General features: G+C 40.8%; 1 long non-coding RNA gene across 2 annotated transcripts; it reads left to right on the forward strand.

The window, feature by feature from the left end:
• Positions 1 to 30: 30 nt before the first annotated feature.
• LOC308056932 lies at positions 31 to 19,351 on the forward strand. 2 transcript variants are annotated; one of them, XR_013925032.1, is made up of 2 exons: positions 31 to 6,316; positions 6,706 to 19,351. It is a non-coding gene; the product is annotated as an uncharacterized lncRNA (long non-coding RNA). The 2 variants fall into 2 exon arrangements; XR_013925033.1 differs by having other exon boundaries at positions 15,030 to 19,351.
• Positions 19,352 to 20,965: the final 1,614 nt, after the last annotated feature.

A 20,965-nucleotide genomic window follows, 5' to 3' on the forward strand; every position in this document is an offset into this window, starting at 1 on the left:
CACCCACTCCGGGACCCCGCCCACCCACCCCCGGGGTCCCGCCGACCCCGCCGGCGGTACGCGCGGATGGCGTTGGTGTTAACGGGGCCGACACGCTGCTCTCAAGAGAACGGGGTTCCTGTTAACAGTGGGTTTCCCCTTTGCCTTCCCCATGTGCAGCAGCTGGTGATGCAAGTTTTGGTTGTTACGTTTTTTTAATGTACTTATTCCTAGAAAATAAAACTGGCCTTTGGAACTGCACGTTGTGAGTTGGGCTGGAGACCGATTTCTGAAATTTTCAGTTACTCAGCACTGAGTTCTACCACCACGTGTTCATTCTCTAGCTTCTTGGGCTAAGCTGTAGAAACGGGAAGCTACAACATCCCCACCTGGAAGCCATGTGTACTGAATGCAAACACAGCACTGTATTTTCTCAGTGGTTGCAATCCTTCTCTGGTGGTCAAGGCACTCACAACAGCTAGGTTGTTGCTCATTTGCCCTAGTAAACGGGGAAAATCAGTCGTGAGCTTGGGGCATCATGCGCACAGCTCCCACCGTATTAAGTCTGCACAAAACTGCTGCCCCTTCGCTTAAACGCCTCTGCTCTGAAAGCAAGAGGTGTATGGCCTTGCAGTAGGCCGCACCAAAGGCATTGCACTGGTCTCTGTGTAAAGCCGGTAGCCACAGTAATAAAAATTATATATTAGCCAAATTTCTCCTGGCTTCTTAAGATGAAGCTAACAGGCATCCAACTGGACAGATGTTCTAGTAACATATGGAGACCATAAGGAAATAAGAATGGTCATATCATATCAGATCAAAGGTCTGTCTGGTTTAGCATTTCTTCCCAAGTGTAATCCCTAGCAGATGCCTCAGGAAGACTATAACAAAGCAAGCATGTGCTGCTACTTTTCCGGATTGCTCACTCGCACTCCACAGATTTGGGGCTTACTGATCTCTGAACTTGGTGGGGTGTGTTGGCATTTTGTAGCCCTCTGTACTTCAGCTTCTCTTCCCTGTCAGGAGTAAACTTTTAATGTCCATTGCCATCTGAGACAAGGAGTACTAGTTTGATTGTATCCTGTTTGCTTTGAAGTCTTTCGTTCCTGTTTAATGCTCCCTCTGCTGCGTTATAAGAGACATTTAACAAGCTCCTTCTCCAGCCCCAGAGGATGTTGTAGATTTCTTTTATACTTTTCCTTCCCCTCTTGAATCACCTAAACAAAGAGTTTTCCACATACGGAAACCATCATACCTAAGGATCACTCTTGCTACGCTTTGTTTTACTTTTTCTAGCTCTCCTGTACCCTTCCTTGAGCTGGGGCTCAGAAATTTCATTAGGATTGTGGCTGAATGAATGAAATGCATGGAAAAAAAAAATGGAATCTATTCCTTTATGGAGGGATGTGCTGGGCTAAAAACAAAAAAAAAGCATCATGTGTGGGGCAAAATACAATGCTCCAGGTACTAAACCACAGCCTAAGGAGAGTTAAAATGCAGGAGGTGCGGAAGTGGTTTAAAGCCTCCAGTTCACAAGTAAGTATAAGAGAAACACAGAATGCAGGTGGGCTTATTACAATGATTTCTATGCTGAAATATGAAGATAAAACACAGTCAAAAACCATTTTCTGTCTTTATGTCTCAAGCCTGCACTGTGGCACCACTTCAGGTTGTAGCAGGTTAGCACACCTATAGAGCTACTTCATACACACAGGTCCACCACATCTGACAGAAGATTGTTACACACAGTTGAACACACAGGAGCTACAGCTGACTCCAGATCTTCTTTCTTGTCATGTCATATTTTCGGCTTTAAATGGAACACCAGGGTTCTGAGTTTTTCTGTGCACAAATTGAAACCATTTCCCTGTAAGTGCTGGTTTCCAAAGATGTTTTTTTGTTTTCTTAGCAAGTACCAAGGAACCTAGCAATATCACACTTTGATGATTGACATTACTGGGGTAGTTTCACTTACATTTATTCATTTGCTTCCTTTTATTTAATAAAGGAAAGGTCAGCTAAAACAGCAATACTCTGTTCTGACAAAGCAGGCCTCTACCATCAAGGGAAAAAAGTAATTCTCTTGGACTGTAACTCGAGAGAGGCACCTTGTACATCTTAATTTTAGTTTCAGGAACCTGCATAATATTGCCAACACATAAGTGCTGTACTACATAATTAGGCCTTTTAGAAGGCATGTGCCATCCATGCCCTATTGCCAGTCGTAAGGGAAGGACCTCATTTTTACAGTCACATGTGCAAATTTGGGGACTTTAAGGAAGGCTGTTATAAAAACATCCAAATATCAAGACTCCCCCTCTTCTCCTCCTGCCTGAGAAACATTTGATACTAGAAAATACTAGCTTCCTTCCTTAAATCCTATTGAACTGCTCCCTGCAGGATTATGCAAAACATTCCACCAAGAGCTGCCACTCAGAAAGGAATTATTTGAGCTCAGAGAGTTAATAAGGGGATGTATTTGAAATAAGACATTAAAGGCTTGAAGGAATAGATATGACTCCTAACTATGGGATTTAAGGCAATGTGGAACAAACCAGGCACTTAACATCATTGGAAAAACTGATAAAAACTAGGCAACAGATAAAAACTTCATCAGACAAGAAACATGGCACCTTCCAGAAAAAAAACCTACCTATTTCATAGAAGTAGATCGGAGAGATGAGCTAGACAACAAAATGATCTTAATATCATGTGCAAGGTCAAAACTAGCTCACATCTAATATCCAGGGTCATAATTTCAACTACCAGAAATTTCACAATGAGGATAATAAATTCTTGGTATTATCATCTTCCAAAAGAGTAATTGTAATTTAAAACTAAAAAAATAGGGGTAGAGGAGTGGGAAGAAGGATGTTTTTCTCTGCCAAACAAATACAGTATCAAAAAGAACAGAGGTATGAATGGAAAAGTGGTATTCCTAGGTATCTTTGGCTCAGTCTTTTCACTACATTTCCCTGAATGAAATAATTTTTTTTGAAAGAGACCATGCTGCCAAAGAGCTGTGATCTGTAGTGCAGCCAAGGGAGCACAGGCAGAGAACAGAAGGCGCTCACTTAGGGGGGGAACCAGGAGATGGTACCTCCTGGAGATGATTTGTAACATTTGTGATCAGCTGCTGGGCTGGGAATGAAAAGATTCATTTTGCAAGCTCTGCAGCTGCAGGGAAGTATTAAGGAGTTGAAACTGATCTCTTCTGAAATTATACATTAATCTCTTACATCCAGGATCAGACTTCCTAACTCCAAAATACATTTTTCTTAGTCACATGTAAAGGCAGGAGAATTAGTAAAGTAAAAATGATGTGATGCTTACAGAACAATAAAAAGCACATAGGCAATTCAAGCCTGCAAGGTGTGAGAGGTCTGGCTCCCAGCCATTACCTATGCAAATTTATTCAATCCAATTGATAAGTTAAATGTATTTAAGGTAATATCACTTACATGCTTAAATCAGTAACTCTGTTAAACAGTGATTTTCAAGGAATGTAACATGTTATACTGAAACGGGACCACTCTGTCAAGGTACTATCAGTACAGGCAAGGCATTTATTTCAGTTTTTTTGATTCATAATGAATGGTGTTTAGAGGCTTATTTCTCAAGCTCTGGATAAAAGGAATGTCAAAATGAGTCCAGGTATCAGTGCAATTGTGCTATGTGCCTTTCCTGCTCCATCCCTTATCTGGTGTTTAGAGTAGACTCGGCACGTTTGAGGGGGCAGGAGGAAGGAGGAGGAAGAACATTTATGTCGTCTGAGAGTCTACAGCCAAACAAATGTACACCCTGGCTGGTTTAAAAGGTAATTTAGTTTGGAGCTTTTCACTCAGCACCTGGCAAAACATAAACCAGAATAAGACATTAAAGAAAGTTCATTACGAGCACTTCAAAACTCTCCTCCTTCTCTGTGCTGTCTTCCTCTAGGACTTTTTGTATAATAAATGTCCTTATCTTTGTCTTTGAGGAGCTCCTGAAATGTTTTGCTTGTCTGAGACACAAACAAAATCTCCAGGGGTCTGTGAATGGCAGGCTGATCTTTCAGAATTGCTAGCTGGGGGAGGAGAAATGAATTCCACTGTAAACGAAGGACTCACTGTGACAGATTTGTTAATGCTGTTGCTTCTCTGAGACTGAAGCTAACACACAGTACACATCTGTAGCGACTACTGGGGGGCAGGTGAACCCTGGTGCTCAGTACCACCAACTGGTCTGGAATTAGGTAGACTTTTACAGAGTTCCACTCCCAGTGCAAGACATTTATCAGCCTTGATGTTGATAGCACAGAGTCATATTCAAGACAAAAGGCACGTATTGAGTGTTATTCATGTTACTCAGTGCACCCTACCAGGAGGCACTGCAGCGCCGAAGAGACGTAAGAAGTGATACAGGTGTCCCACATTGCTGTTACTGGCTCTGCAAGACAGTCGCCACCCGAGCAGGCTATTCTGGATGAAAGGAGAAAGCAGGATAAGAACCTGAGCTGTTAATGCCAGCTCAGATGCCCCCATGCTGTGTTTGCTGCCTGAGAGCTGAGCAAGGGAGAGGTATCTGCCTCAGACACACCTGTCACCAGAATAGCTGGGTGCTGGGACCCGGAGCTGCCCATAGCACAGCTGTGCCATCTCCTCTGCGAAGCCTGGGAGATGTAGGCACACTGATTACAGCATGCTGCCTTTAGAAAGCCTCGTAAAGCAGGTCTGCGCTGCCCAGAGGTATGCAGACCAGGCTAGACTGAAGTGCAAAGGTTAACGGTTTTGCTGATTAGAGCAGCTGTAATCGAGTTAAAGGCCATGCTTGTTATTCACTTAAGGCTGTGCTTGACTTAAATCGCCTGCTAGTCAGTGTGTGGCTCTCTCCCCTTATCTCCACCGGAAGAAGGGTAAAAAGCTCCTGTTACCTTACCAGCACTTCTGAATATCTTCCTGTTGTGAGCCATCCAAGCATCACAAGGCTACCAGACCCGTCTGTCAGAGCACCTTCAGATAAGTCTTTTCAGATGTCTGCAGGGAAAGTGTTAAGGATAACACAAACATGCACAAAATGGGCTTTCGCAGAAGATGTGTGATCCAGCAGCAGGAGCAGTCAGGGTGGCTGGAGGAGGGGGCTGTTACAATCTCTAATGTGCAATGGCTTCTCCAAGGAAGAGGAAGAAGCTGCAGGCAGCCACGCAGTTCCCTGATGCAGTCACACCTATGAACCCAAAACTAAGAGTTTGTTTCTTATATGAAAGTTACAGAAGAGGGAGGTAGTAACACACTGCACCCATTGTGCTTGCTGCTGTCAGCTCCTGAATATCTCACTGTTTACACAACTAGGACCAAACCACCAGATTTTCTTTATTGCTGGTATAATTGGTAATAATGCTTTTAATTTTGAACTTTTTTAAAATGAAAAATCACTAAATTTTCTTTAAAATGAAAAATCACTAAATTTTCTTTAAAATTTCCCATCTTGCTATCAGCTGGATTTTGGCAGTAGTTGAAAAAAACGTATTTTTAAAGTAGCATTTTAAAAATGGGGATTTCATCACTTTCTCACATATCAGTTTTCATTCTGTGTGTGGCTATATTTTATACACAAAGAGAGAGAATTAAGCTTTAACTATACTTAAGCACAGACATCCCTGAAGATACTGAAAGACAGGATCTTACTCTCTCCCATCGGTTTTAAGATGTTCTAAACCCAGAGATTTAAGGCAGATTTTGGACTTAAATGAAAATGGACACAGACATTTATATACATACACACAGGTACAGAAATACATGTGCACGTATCTCTGCCCACAATTACATAATACAGGTTAATAAGGTATTAAAATATGTATATTTCACATTGCTTGAAAACTATTGCCATGATAATAATAATTCAGCAGCTCCACTCTAAACTTCTCACCTTCATCCTTCATGATTTGATATGACAGTTCAAACCTTTGCATGATTTCAGTGGTACAATTTTTTTTTGTTGTTCTGCTTTTATACACTTTTTAATCATTGTTCTCTTTCAAATTTTGCTTTGGCATCAAGGCACTCATGATCTAACCAGCTTTCTATTATGCTAGCAAACAAATTCTTAAATGACATTTTTTCCCCTAATTTATGAATAGTCTATTCCTGGCTAATTTATCTCCATCCTTTTGCCAATTGTCTGGAACACCCAACATGTACTTCACTACGCCTGTCTATGTTGTCTTTTGTTCTCAGCAGTACTGATTTCCTGAATGAAAGCTGAAACGGACTGAGAGTTGCTCCTTCAAGATGCCAGGTGATGACAGCTCTGGAGGATGTACGTGAATCCCTGGGAAAGGGAAGACGGAAGCCATCAGGTAACATTTTAACTTGTGGTTCTGAAAAGGTAGTGGCATGTGTAGGGCTCCATCTATTTCAAACGTTTTAAAAAACCTCCACAGCAGATCTTACCTTCCAAAGGACTTTTTTGGTGATCTGCACATTACTACTGCCTACAATGGTTTTATGATACAGCTTATTTCTTCAAGAGCACTGTAGCAAGCAGCCTACACTGCCAGTAGTGTTATTATTTAAGTAGATCATCAGCAAAGTAATGACTGTCTAATCAGTGAGTTCAAAGCCCTCCTTTATATGTATGTTGATCCCTTATGTTATCTTCTTGCAAAGCCCAGCAATGCAAAGGGAAACTAGCTCCAGGTTTTATGGTGGTCCTGGTCATTCTTAGAGTCATTTCCTTCTCTTTCAGGGACATGAAGAGGCATATATTATGTAGGCAGAAGATTCTGTGTTCTGGTCAATAACACAGGCCAAAGAGGTCAATGGCATTCAGGCAAGCCTGCCTGAAAGCCCCTATAAATTTTCAAAGGTGGGTGAGGAAGATTTAGAGACTGGATGTGTTCTGCCCATGCAGGAGGAAAGATAAAATGCCACTCTGTAAAGGGGAACATAAAAACCTTAAGAGGCTATACAGTCTCCTTAATGGGGGAAGAATTTTGCCCACCCAGGTTTTATTTTACTGCAGGGACACATCAAAAGGGCACTTGAAATTGATGCTTAGAGAAAACTGATCCACCAAGGCAACAGCTAAAGCTTTCTTTCCGCCTTCTCTTCTGCCCCCATTCCTCTTTTGTCACCACCTATTTTGATGCAACACCTTCAGAAGAGGCAGCTTGTCACTGACACAGTGATGAACACCCCCACCATCCTTCCTTTCCAGATGTTTGTTGCTTCCTGCTTCCACGTCAAAGTTGGCACAGGCCCAAAGAAATACATGTATTTTCACTCTGCTTGGGAATAAAAGTACTATTTTATAAGCTATGAATCCAGCTTATGTTATTCCCTATGTTTTATAAAAACTATTCTTGTCAGTAAACTCTTTGGGTCTCTTCTACAGTTGTATAGTAAGGGTGGCCATGAAACATCTTATCTAACTCAGCTGGTTATACTAGGAATAAAATATCCCTCTCTTTTTTCCTACATATGGAATAACACTGGGTATTTAAAATCAATTCAAATATATGTATGTAATTATATATATGCTGAAATAGTGCAATGAAAACAGAAATCTTTTGCATGCAAGGAAACTGAAAGCTCCTTTTTTACTTTACTGTGCTTTGGAGCATGCCCAATCCATTTTCACCCACATATCCTGAAGTATTAGCCACTGCAATAGTTTTGTTGCCATTTTTCACAGTGAAACTGTGAGTCTGAGAGAGAGAATTAGGAGATGTTGCAAAACTGAATCAAGCAAAACACAGAACAGGAAATCGCACTCAGGTTTTTGCGTTCCCAAACAGTTTAATCCCACTAGACTTTGCCCCATATTTTGATAATTTTGATTTTCCTGTGTTACCTGTGATCTCTTTAAAAAATATTTATGTCACTGCCAGCTCTTAAGCCAGTCCTGCAATCTTGTGCAAAAGCCCCTTTATAATCAATTACAGTCAAAGAAGCATCCAACAAATCCTAGGAACTGCTCAGTATCTTTTCTAAGATCCAGCTTACAAGAAAATGCACGGCATTGATCTGTATTTTCTGTGGCTTTTTAGGGAGCTGGTAAGTGTAAAATTTCCATCATCAGCAGCAATAACAGGAACATGTTCCTACACGGGAGCATCCAAGCCGTTTTATACTTGCTAAACCTATTGACTTGTCATTTTTTCTTTGCTTCTTTTATTTATTCCTCAACACATACAAGGACCAATGCTTGTTGCTTCCTGATCAGCCACAATATTTTGAAATGTTTGGCATTGCTCTCTGACAAGATAAGGCATGGGCTGCAGAGATGCAGCAAGAGTGAGGGAATGATGAATGAGACAGGGAAAACCACAGAATGACAGATGGAACATTTGGTGCACACTTTAAAAAATCCATAGTTTCCAGGACCTTGCTGGGAGACAGAGCTGAGGAGTTTCTGAGCAGAAGGGAAGGGCCTGTGCACATGGCACTCATCTACTGTAAGTTAAGACAGTTCTCACAGACTTTTTGTTGGGGAAAATGAGGACTATTTGGAGGTGGTCAGTGTTTATTTTTCCCATGGTTCTGTGGCTGTGCACAGGGTGAGACTATTTGGATACCACTGGCTCCCAGTACATCTTTGAGCCTACTTTTGGAGCACTGATGGACAGAAGCCATGTCACAACTGAAAGTATTTGCTATCTTATCAAACTTTGTCATTTTAAATGGAGAGAAAAGTAGCAATGCAGAAAAAAGAAGGCCTCTTTTTCTTGCCCTGGGGAATGATGGCTGCGGTACATGCTACGCATACATCTGGCCAAAGTAAACTACCCAGAGGGTCACTTTCTATTGGCAGACCATTATGTGTTTGGGATGTTAGCCGAGGGTTAAACCAAGAGATAAAAAAAGGAGTAGAGAATCAAGATAAAACAAGGAGTAGAGAATCAGGGTCAGAGGGAAGAGTAGGGTAAGAAAGAGACATAGGATTTTCACATTTGTTTTATCTTATAAATAAACTGTTTTAGGATGATAATGTCCTATACACAAATACATGTGTCATAGGTAAAATACAGACAGAGTGGCACAGGATATCTTGGTTCAGTTTCCCCTGAGCTTTTGAATATTATTTACAGTTGGGAATTTGAGATAAATATTTAAGATGTAAACCCCCACACACATTTTGGAGAAAGGGAGACATACAGCTGAATGCCCTTTCTCCCAGCTGCTTTTCTTTGACTTAGGGAATCAGAATACCACCAGAGAAACATTTTGTTCAGTAGAGTATGCATTTGGCAGAAACAAGCAAGAGGGACAGTAAATTGCAAAGCAAGGTCAGAACAATTTTGCTTCCAATTTTTTTTTTTATTTTGTAAAAAGAAAGAAGGAAACATTTTTCTTCAAAAAAATACAGACAGCAAGGCACAGCAGTATTTCTGTGGGGGTGAGCTGTCAGAAAACAAGAATGATCCATTCATATTGCTCTTTGAAGAGCTGAAATATTTGTATGCATTTAAATTAAAGGGATTATGCACTGGGAGGATTCTTGGTTCTCTGTCTTCAGGACACTCACACTTTCCTTCTGTTCCTTCCAATTGGTAGGTAATAGTAACCTAGCTTCCCTAGGTGGGATGAACTCAACCAAACATGCATGGCATACATCTCCACTTGAAACAGTTCAGGCTTCCTGGTTTGAAAAGACAGACAGAAAGACAGACTGAAAGAAACACTCTTGCAGGCAACATAGTATTTTATTATTTATTATTTTGCATTAACTATTCTGATAGGTTATAAATGGTGCCTGACTGGCATCTGTTTCTCTCAAGTCTATGAAGTCAGTATGGGGTGACATACCAGAAAGCAAGTATCCAAGGCTGGATAAGATGGATTTGAGCTCTCTGGAATGAAATTTGTTCTCTCCACTCTCGGATCCTTCCTTATACAGTGCCAAGGTGGCCTGAAGAAATTTTAGAGAGGGTTGGCTACCATAGCATGACTGTATAATTTCTATTGTCCAAGCTTCATTAATGTTAAGTTCTACTGGGGTCCTATCACCTGTTTATAAAATTTCACATCTAATGGATTGTGCTTCTGTAAAGGGAGTAAGAGCTTAGGTTAGGAGAATCTGCCGTGTTGGTGAGTCATTTTAGCTTGTAGAATCCCTCACACAGAATCTACTTGCTAATCTAAAATATATCTAAATTTGAAAATTAACCAAAATTCTAGAATGAATCTGAATTAATCCCATTAACAACTTCTGGTGATCCATCCAGCCTACTTGTAAAAAAAAATGTTTTGTCACAACTCCTGAACTCAAAATTGTTTCTGAACCTACTTCAAATAATCTGCACATTGAATAATTAAATGCAAAAATGTCTTTTTACTTCAACACGCATCTTTCCAATTTTGCTGCATAACAAACTGAAAAACACAGTTTTCCAGAACACAGCACAATTATGGCAAGATTTGAGGCTTGTTATTTGGGACATCTTTTCAGGAAATGTCTTCTGAGCACTAGAGAAATCATCAGAAGTGAACAGTTCACCCATGCTCTGGGAAACATGACAGTAAGGTGTGTAACCAGACAGAATTCAGTTCATTGATCTCCTGTAGCATACACAGATTAAAGTGTTCCACGTTGTTTTTTTGTTTGTTTGTTTCTCTTTCACTATAACTCAGGATAACATTAATTTCAAATCAGCATTTCAAATTTGGGGACAGAAACAACTAAGTATAATTTCCTATGCAAGCCTGGAAGCAAGGTGAAAAGCAGTCAACAACGTCAAAGTCTGTCTGTATCCACCTGTGACTGTGTCCCAAGAGCTCTAAAGAGCATGGGCATTATTCCACAACTAGTGAATCTGTCACTGGTGGATTTTTTTCAGCCTGAACAATACTAACATCAGGATTCATGGCTACAAACATAAGGGACACCATAAAAATCCCACAGTTCTACACAGTCCTGAACTGACTTGAGCAATGCTTGCTCAGGCACCTCATGCTGCATCACAAGATCTGAATGCTCCTGCCTTTGATAAATCATCTCCTGAAGCTGGTGGCTGAGATCGTTTTCATGTAACAATGCTGGCTCTGAATACTGCAAGCATGGTTATTAGAAATGATATTAAGCAATGCCATAGCTTTATGTTTTTTACAAAGTATTTTGCATTCTCTGCTAGGAAAAACCCATGAGGCTACATTTCTGAACACTTCAGTATGATGACTATATGTGCACCGTACAACCATTCACTTACATGTGACAGCTGAAAACCACATAAAGTCTAACACAGGTGATTTTCTGCCAAAATACATCCAAGCAAATACTTGTCGCTTCTGGAATTTTTAACAGATGAGCAACTCCAGCCAGGGTGACTTAACAGTTGAGCAAATATAAACAAAATGTGGGGACCTGAGAAAATGATTCATGATTTTGAACAGAAAACAGCAAAAAGCAATATCTTACCCAGCTGTGCTCCAGGATGCACTAGCAGGGCTCAATTCCAGATGCCCACTTGCCCAGCTGATTTCAACAATGGTTTGGTTTGGTGTGGCACAGCAACAAAACAAAGCCCAATATAAGCCCTTCTCTATCAAGACAGTAGGTGTTAGAGATCTCAAAAATCCATGTACTCGGACTGTAAACAATGCAAGCACACATGCAAAACAAACTAGCAATGGCATACTGCACAGAGATAACTGTATCACTAATCTCAGTCCCATTCCCAGTGGAAAAATGTTTGTCACAAAAAAACCCCACTACAATTCTTACTAAATGGTGCCTTTGTTGCTTGTTTCTGGAGATTGAACAAACCCCACATGGACTTTGATACTTTCCCCAGACCAGCACTGAAGTGTAAAACCTTCCACTGAAGTGGAAACTGTTCTCCTGTACCTTGAATTTGGACTTTGCTTTTGTCCCACAACCCATTGTGGGTTGCGTTTTCTTTCAAAAATTAGCTACGCAAAGCTACTCTTTTCAGTGACCTCAGCACGTGATTATGTATATGCAGAATCAGAAATGCAGGAGACAAGGTTCCCACTGTTTCCAGGCTCTTCGTTGCGTCGTGTTGTGTAAAAAGCCAAGCAAATGTTGCCTCCTTTTCACCAGCAGAGGACGGTACCTCCTCTGCTTACAGACTCACTGCCACGGCAATCACTAAGGTTTCCCTTGCAAGCCAGTGATACGTGCGCTGCGTTCTAGAGGCTGAGGGAAAAGAAACAGCAGGATTATCTCGTATCGCTTCTGCTGCATTGTCATACACAATGTGGATGTCAGACAGCTGCTGGATGGCCCATCGCCTCAATCCCTGGAGCCCCCAAAACTCCCACAACTGTGGGATGATGTGGTGACACAGGGATCTTGGCCCATAAAATCACTTACTTAATTGCTTTCTTTTTAGAGGATTTTATTTATTGGAGAGTTTTCCTTTGTGAATTTAGTGCGTGAAGGGATACTAGGCAGCATGGAGGCTAACGTCTCTAAAGAGCAGTGACATGAAGTCTGTGCTGTAGGGTCCAGTTCTGAGGAAGCACTTGCATGGACTACCACGTGAGCTGCGACCTCAACAGCGGTAGGAGCAATCGTGTCCCATGAATAGTTATTGGGCAGTTTTTTATTTTGTGCATATTACACATCGCTTTGTCCAGCCATTTTGCACTCAGATGATCATTCTCAGATTGTCATAGCTATATGGCTCATCTTTATGTATTTGACATGCCTGTTGGCACACATGTGTGACCAACGTGCTGTTATTGTTGCCTGGGAGCTGACTCAGGCTGAACTAAAAGTAGGATTCACCTTACATTAGCTGTTAAAAAATTAGGGTTGTCATACTTCAGTGAAAGCAATGCCAGTATTTTCAGGTGTCAATTCATCCTAATGATAGGAAGCATTTGTTCTGTAGAAGTAATTCCCCTCTGAAGCTTCTTCTCACCCTCTTTGCATTGAAAACCAAGCCAAAAGAGCTCACTCAGACCAGACATTTCCCTTTGAAACACATAAAATATGCAGCATTAATCCTACCATAAGTGCCTTGTCCAGCATCTCAGAGGAAGCTGATCATGCCACAGTCAGCCTGAGGTTTCTTGAGTCCCAGCCCAGAGGCATATCCACTGAGCTATCCGAAACATTGCCTTAGTAATTGCCTGATACATACAAGTTGCCTCAGACAATCAAGCCAAATGATCTAGTACGGGAATATATTACAAATCATGTGCAAGGAAAGCTGCTGAGGTAGATGCATTTAAATAAAATCTACAAACTCGGAGCTCCTTGGTATTCTTTCTTTCCTCATTAGTGCTGTTGAAGGTACTAAGACTTGTTTCTGAATAAAGTATGTAGATTGTGCCTTTATAACAGCATGACATAAAAATCACATTTCCTTCCCATTTCCACTGTACATACTTTCAGTGTGTTTGTAAAAGCTACTGAATTTATAGGCCCAGAGTTTCACTTTACCTATGCATCAAATAGAAACCGAAATGCTTCCACAGTTTTAGTTCACTTCATTGCTAGTCTGGGGAGAACATCAAAGTCCATTCAGGGTCTCCAGTTTCCTGAAACTAGCAACAAAGGTGCCAGTTAGTGAGACTTGTAGTGGTTTTTTTGTGACAAACATATTTTTCCACTGGGAATGAGACTGACACCAAACAGCTTGCGTGTGGGGAATTTTGGAGGCATCAAAACACAGCAACTTTTCCGAGTGGTTTCGAACACAGAAATAAAAAGATGGATGGTGCTATTGCCAATCTCCTTAGCTTGCAATTTCTTTCTAAAACACACGTCATCACAATACCCCATCACAATTTGTTGTGGGGTTTTTATTTTCATACTATAATTGCCAAAATACAGATCTGTCAAATGCTGACAAGTAGCACTGCAATTACTAAACATGGAAACTATTTTAATGAGCACAGTCTAAATAACATTAAGTTAGGCAGTGACCAATTTCTTCCCAAAACTGTGTTGTTGCAGATGGTTTGGTGGGTGAGTACAAGCAGAATCCTTTCTATGAGGTGTCTAACACCCTCACTGTAAAACCATAACAGGACATGCTGGAATCCCTCCTTTCTCTGTAATAAAAACAAATTAAACCAGCCATGGCTAGATTATAAGGGCGAGCAATCATAATGAAAACTCAGGAAAACCGAAAGATGGTGGCGAGAACAAGTAGAAGTCCAGACACTCACACCCACCCACCCATAGAACTACAGCACTTCACAGACAGCGATGTGAGAGATGTGGCACCTTGCCAGTCACTGTTGTTCAAAATTGGGATGGAGACACTTCGGTATTTCTCACACTGGAAGTTTTCAAATAAATTTGTAAATTAAAAAAAAACTTTCCAGCCCTGACTCAGATGTCTGTGATTGGCGAGCTGTATTTGTGAAATTTAAGTTTTCCTACTTAAATTCATTAACCTTGCTGAGGGAGGAACAGTGTAAGCTGTGTTCAGCTTAACTAGTAGAGACCAACTAAACCAGGGTTCCTCAAACTTTTTAACCAGGGGGCCGGCGCGCAGATGCAGTGGCAGGCAGCCATCTGCGGCTGCTTGGTTTCCCCCCCCAACCCCCGGGGGGGGGGGGGGGGGGGGGGTTGTCTGTAAATACCGGGGGCAGGATTGAGGAGCCTGGGGGCCATATCCGGCCCGTGGGCTGTAGTTTGAGGACCCCTGAACTAGAGGGTCAAGAGGACATTTATAGCATTGATTAAAACCCCACAGATACCACCTCGTCTTTAAAACTAATGGAAAGACTACCTTTGGGTAGTAGAAAATTAGGCCACCTAAGAAATTCTGCCACTTCAGGCTTCTTAGCCGTACAGGAAAGATTGAAATTCAAAACCAGAAAGCCTGGGGCATTCCTGCCATGGGAGCAGGAAGTGTAGGTGAAGTGTAGGTGAAAGGAGGAGGAGAGACAGAAGAGCTTTGGAGGCTGGGATGAGTGTCCTAATGCTTGGGGAAGCCTAATCCTGTGAGACAGGGACAGCTATGCATCAAACAGTTTCTTGCTATGGACAGCATCTATATTACTGTCCTGTCCTGAGGGATGAACATCACCTGAGGCAGTTCTAGAAGTATACATCATACTTACAATCCCTATAAAATTTTGTTACAGCTCTGTTTCGATGAGTCTAGACCATCTGGCATTAACTGGGATGTTTGGCCACCTTGTGAAAAACACAACTCATGAACCTGTTTACACATCAGAAGTGCGTCCAAGCCTGGTAAGTAGCAGCAGGTTTTCCTGTTAACCTGGACAAACAGAGATGCCCTTTGGTGAGTTTATTTGTGTTTTCTTAAAAATCCAATGACTTTTGTTAACTGAACCTTTTCTGTTCCAGGACTCTCTCATCTCAGGTTCCCTCACCTACAGTTTCCTAACAGGACGAGTACAGCAGTCATGCAGATATTCAAAAGGCAACATGAAAAGGTAAGGGCTAGCTATGAAATACTCAGAAATAAATGAACATTTATATTCATATTCTATGCAGGGAAGTCGCATACTTGTAAGGACACCTATCCTTGTACAATATTATTAAGTGCTTTCTAGTTTCCTTAATAATGTTACCAAAAGAAAAAAACTTTGTCCAAAGTTGTATTTGGTTTTTAATATATTGCATAATTTCCTCTTTGCCAACAAAAATTCTTGTTGAAAATTAAATTTCTGAGGAAGGTTGGCATCAGCAAACAGATGATAACTTAGATTAAAAAAAAAAAAAAAAGGATGTAACAATTCAAATTGTTTTCAGAATTTTCAAGGAGTGAGGATGAAGTTGTCTCTTCTCAATTGGAAGGAGTCAGTAGGGACAACATGCTAAATTGATGAAAAGTCATTTGAGAAATACAAATTAGCACAACCTGAAACAAAACTTGTAAAATAGCAAGGATATATGTCTATAATTTGTCTGTAGGGGAAGTTTTTCACTCAATGAGACATTCAACTCTGAATTTTCCCAGATAATCAGACACTAGAAATGTTAATCTACAGAAGCCAAAATTCTAAGGTTCTTTGTGCTTTTACCAAGATTATCTTGCTGACAAAATCTAGCAAGGAGCACTGGTCAGCATATTGACACAACAGTAATGTCACCAGAAAGGATGCTGAGAGTGGAACAAGAGTCTCAAAATTATATAGACTATCCCTTAATGCACAATCTCATAATAATTTTATTTTGCTACAGGCCAGCACTTTCCTGATATCCAGGTGCACAAGTAAAGCATTTGTCTGTGGGGTGCTTGCCAGCCAGCTGGCTTACCTGATGTGGTCTGGCCTGCCCTCCACACCTGGGAAGTGCTGGTGGGATACACATTGACGGAGCTGGGGAGGAAGCAAGCTGTCTCCGACTGAGCTTTCTAAACAGACCAGTTCCTATACTCAGAGATGGCCCTCTTTTCCCCCAGGCCATTTCTTCTCCACTCCATGTTCTGCAACATGATTGTACTCAGCCTGACACAAAAAGCCTGTGAGTTGCTTTGCTGTTTACCTAATAATCTGTGTGGAGAACACTTTTCTTTCAAACCCTGCAGGCACATTGCTTGATGCCAACAGTTTAAGAAAATTGGTCTGATTTTTCCGGCTGGTAATTGTACTTGAGGATAGATGAGTTTGCTTTGTCTAATTTTGAAAAGCTTATTACAAATCAAGATTTGAAAGACGGACTTAGGTTCAAAAATTTTGAGTTTGTATGCTTGGGATTAATTGCACTAAAATGGGATAGAGAGAGGGAAGAAAAGTTAACGTGCAACGGAACAGGCAGGGTGAAAAATACAGAAAGGTACTGTGAAAGCTGGAAGAAAGATGAAGAGAGGGTCAGATTTTAATGTTGAACATGGATGCCAGGGAGGGATTTTCATTCAATAGTAAGTGGATGAAACCCAGATCTAAGCAGCACTGTTGTTACTACTACCACCAATATGCTTCCCTGCCCTGAGTCAAACATTAGGTCTGTTGATACAAAGCTCAGTGGAAGAGAATGGGAGGGAAAAGGTGGGGGGGCAGAGAAGGGGAATGCAAAGTCTCTGTTGTAGGGCATGCTTTACAAACTTACTTGTATCTAAGCTGACCACTGTAGTCCTAAGCGAAGGCAAACAATGATACTGACAATTTGCAGCCCCTGAGCCTGCACCTGTCAAGCTAAGTCTGCTCCTGAAGTACTCCATAAAAGAGCTTATACCAGCTACTGGCAACCCCTGCTCCCACCAAACGAACCTCTCCTCCTGCTCCTGCATTCAGAGGCTCCGTCTGCACTCTGAGGCTCCACGCTGCATTGCTTCCTCGCACACCAACAACCCCTCAGTCCTCTGGCATTCACCCCTTACTTCTACAACAAAATACCTTGCTCTTTGTTACCTTTTTTCTGTTGCAGCGTATGTTGTTCATGAAACACAGTTTACAGTGGTAAGTATCAATGAAACCATGTTTAGAATTTTGTACACAATCTGGGTCTGCTGAGGGGAACTCATACTGGAAAAGGTTCAGAGAGCTCTAACAGAGCTAGACAAGAATATCAGAGCAAGGCTGGGAGGGATGTAGATAGCCTATACATAATCTGAGGGAGAGCAGAAGAGTTATTTCTAGTGAATAACTCCAGCTCAGGGAAAAAAGATGATATGGGCTAGTCATTTCCCACGTGTCATCTAGGTATTAGAATAGTCCTAATAATCAGAGTAACAAGCCTCTGGGAACAGCCTACCCATTAGAGTTGTGGAGACCAAAACCTAACAAATCTACATCTGAAGCTTGATAAATTTATGCAAAAGAGAGAAATAAGAAACAACAGTTACAGAGAAATTGCTTCATCATAGCAAACTTTATGTTGGTGTGATCTTCAGAATTTAAAAGTGATGCTTTTTGCATTTTCTTCCACAAGAAGAATTACAAATGACAAAACATTTGCAAATAATTTTCAAAATTTATCAGTAGATTTCTTAAATACCTATGTAATATACTACATTTTTTCAGCATAGTTCTTTTATTTTCATAAATCTCATGTAGGATGACATGATCTTGTGTATGCATTAAAGCAAGCTTATTTTTGCAACCGACAATGCACTCTTATGCAAACTTTCCAGTTTGCCAGATGAGACTTTCCATAAAATCACTTTATTGCCCTCAGTAATTGCACAAGATGTAAATTAATTGCTAACACCGTCCTGTCTGACGTTTTTCATAATTTTATGCAAGACTCTTAGACACATTTTACATACTGGTGAAACACTGGCTTTTTTTCCACCGTACTCTCTGAAACTTCCCTAATGACTGAAAATGCATTGCATCATCAGTGGATTAGACAGCTCCTCAGCAACATTGCTTCGAACCTCACGGGAGTAAACCAGTTAACTCCTGCACACATAAAGAAGTTGCTGTTGAATATCCTCTTGGATTAGTGCTGGAAATGGAAAGATTTTATTGCCACTTGAAGAAGCAAGTAAATAATCCAGCTGGATTCCAAATGCAGAACCCAGAATTCCACATGGATTGAAACCTGAGTGTCTCAGCCAGCCCATCCTGTGAGTCTGCCATTACACTCACAGCTATGATAAACAATAGACCAGAAAATCCTGATATTCTTAAATGAATACCCAACACATCCCAAGTGTTAGGGTTTGCCAGAAGTTCAGGAAGAGATATTGAACCCAGTGTATTTCCACTACTCCCTGTGCTTGCAGGCATATTTCTTCTTGACATCACAACTGTTGGGAAGTGCTTTAAAATAGATCAGTAATTAGAAAGGAAACGAGAGGTGTATTCACCGTTAAAGGGCTATTTGTTTACTGATGGGAGTGGAGTTCTGTTAGTGCCCTCCTTTTATACTATCCTGAAACCTATACATGCCACTTTCTGTCTTTGATGAGGTTCACCGGACAGCAGCTCCCGGAAAAGTTTTCCTTTTTCTAATTTAATTACTTTTCCCTGTTTCCCTTTTTGTCTTTGTAGTTGATTTAGTGCCATGCAGTGTCCCAGATGGTCAGTCTGGGAAGCAGACATGGACATTTTCAAAGAGACTATGTTGATTCCCTTTGGACCCGGACTGACCTCCTCCTCCCACCACCCCCATCACCACTCATTCACAGATTTTAATCCCCAGTAAACATGGTATGTAAATATGGGAAGAAAAGTGGGCCACAACTTGAAACCAACTAAGGGGACAGGGAACCATGGCTGGCATTGGCAGAGTATCATTTAGCAGAGGCTGGTGCCATTGTTTGCAGCATGGATAAAACCAGCTGGCCATGTTATGCTTGACTGAGAACTAGACAATGGAGGGAGGATCACATGTGAATAGGAAGTGATATGAGAGGAGATGAAGAAAGAAAGCTGACATGCTCAAGACAAGGTCTGAGAAAGAGAAAAGTGATGAAAACCTTCCTGGATATTTTAATCCGTGCCAATAACAGCAAAATTCACTACCTTTTTCTGCCCTTGCACAAAATACAGACACAAAAGAAGTGTTTTGGTATAAACTTCCTGCAGAGGAAATACAGGTGCTGTATACTGTGAAGTATTAACCTGCTTGACTGTGCACAACTCTGTCTTATGGATGTTTTTTTAAAAAACAGATATACACCAGTGGGAAGTTTACCTGCATGATTTTGTCACTCTTCTGCCTTCATAACTTCAGTATGACATCAATTAGTAGGTATCTGCATTTAATTTACACTCCTGAAGCTGAGAAAAATGAAAGGTAGGGACAATTGAGCTCAAAACCAGTTATTTTGCAGCAATATCAAAACTGAAGTGTTGTTAGTTCTGAAAGTGTAATTAATTTTCCATAACTTCTAGTCGCTTCTTCCCACCACTGAACAAAAGCAAAATAGTGTACTAAGTGAAATTCTTTGATCGCTTATGTAAGACAATTACTAAATCACTGCACCTGAGGGCTGGAATTACAGGAATAGGAAATGCTGCTACACAAGTAGAGATAGGATTGTTTTTTCTAGTATCATATTGAAAAGTTTTATGCTGTGCTTTTAGTTATAAGTAGGAGATTTTCACTGTATAGGTAGTGCCAAACAATAATTTCTTCTCATTAGCTACCTGTCAGTATTTAGTTTCTCTACTCTTTGCATGTGTGTGTGTAATCACAAAAGAAAATAGTGAAAACCAAAAAGAGCAACATGTATTCCTTTGTTTCAGGAATGCAGCATTTTTATAGCACCCTGTTCCAAACTAAAACAGGCAACACAATGGTAAGTGTTTAGGAAAAACGGAATGCACCAAAAATATGTGATGAGAAAGTAGGGTTTAGTACCAAGAAATCTCCTAAAAGTTTGATCTACAAATCAATGTTTTGTTGCTGTGAAGTATGGTTTTTCAACCAGATTTCCTTAGAAAACGTGGTTACTTACAGTTGTTTTCTCCTTCTTATAAGTCCATTTGCAAATGTGATAGAGGGGTACTGGGCTCAAGAGTAGGAAGTATGTACAAATACCATGAAGATCAGCAGCTGGTAAAATGAGAAAGAATCTATTAAATGGCTCTGCTGAAGGGGGAAAGACTGCAGTGTTGTTGCACTGGCCCAGCCTGCCATTGTACTTACGTAGCATTGAACACAGAGGATGTGGCCGAAGGAACCGGACGTAGTGGGGGAAGCAGGACCTGTAAGGTCAAAGGAAACCTTCAGAAGAACTAGACTTACTGTGGTGAGGGTAGTGTAGGGTGGTAGGATATAAATCCATTGAAAATCAGGGTTCATTAATCCCAGCATTTACAGAACAATTCTTTGATTAGCACAGTTTTGCCCAGACAATCTCTACTGAGAATTCAGTTATACTAGAAAAATGATGATTTACTGTGCAACCGTCAGCCTTTTTTCTTTTTCAGATACACTGTATCAGTCTAGGCTCTTTCCTAACAGGATATTTGTACATGGAGGATGACAGTCAAATAGTGTTGCTGTACATGCAGAAAACCCTTAAGGAATTTCCTGCAGTCAGTGAGATATATATTGTTCTAATACATACCACAATACTTTACTATGCCTCAATGCGGTTTAGTATTGTCCTTAGAAAAGGCATATGGCAAATTTTCTGGTCTGGTAAACCCCCTTG

This window comes from Falco punctatus (genome assembly GCF_963210335.1).
Source record: "Falco punctatus genome assembly, chromosome: Z".
NCBI classification, from domain to species: domain Eukaryota; kingdom Metazoa; phylum Chordata; class Aves; order Falconiformes; family Falconidae; genus Falco; species Falco punctatus.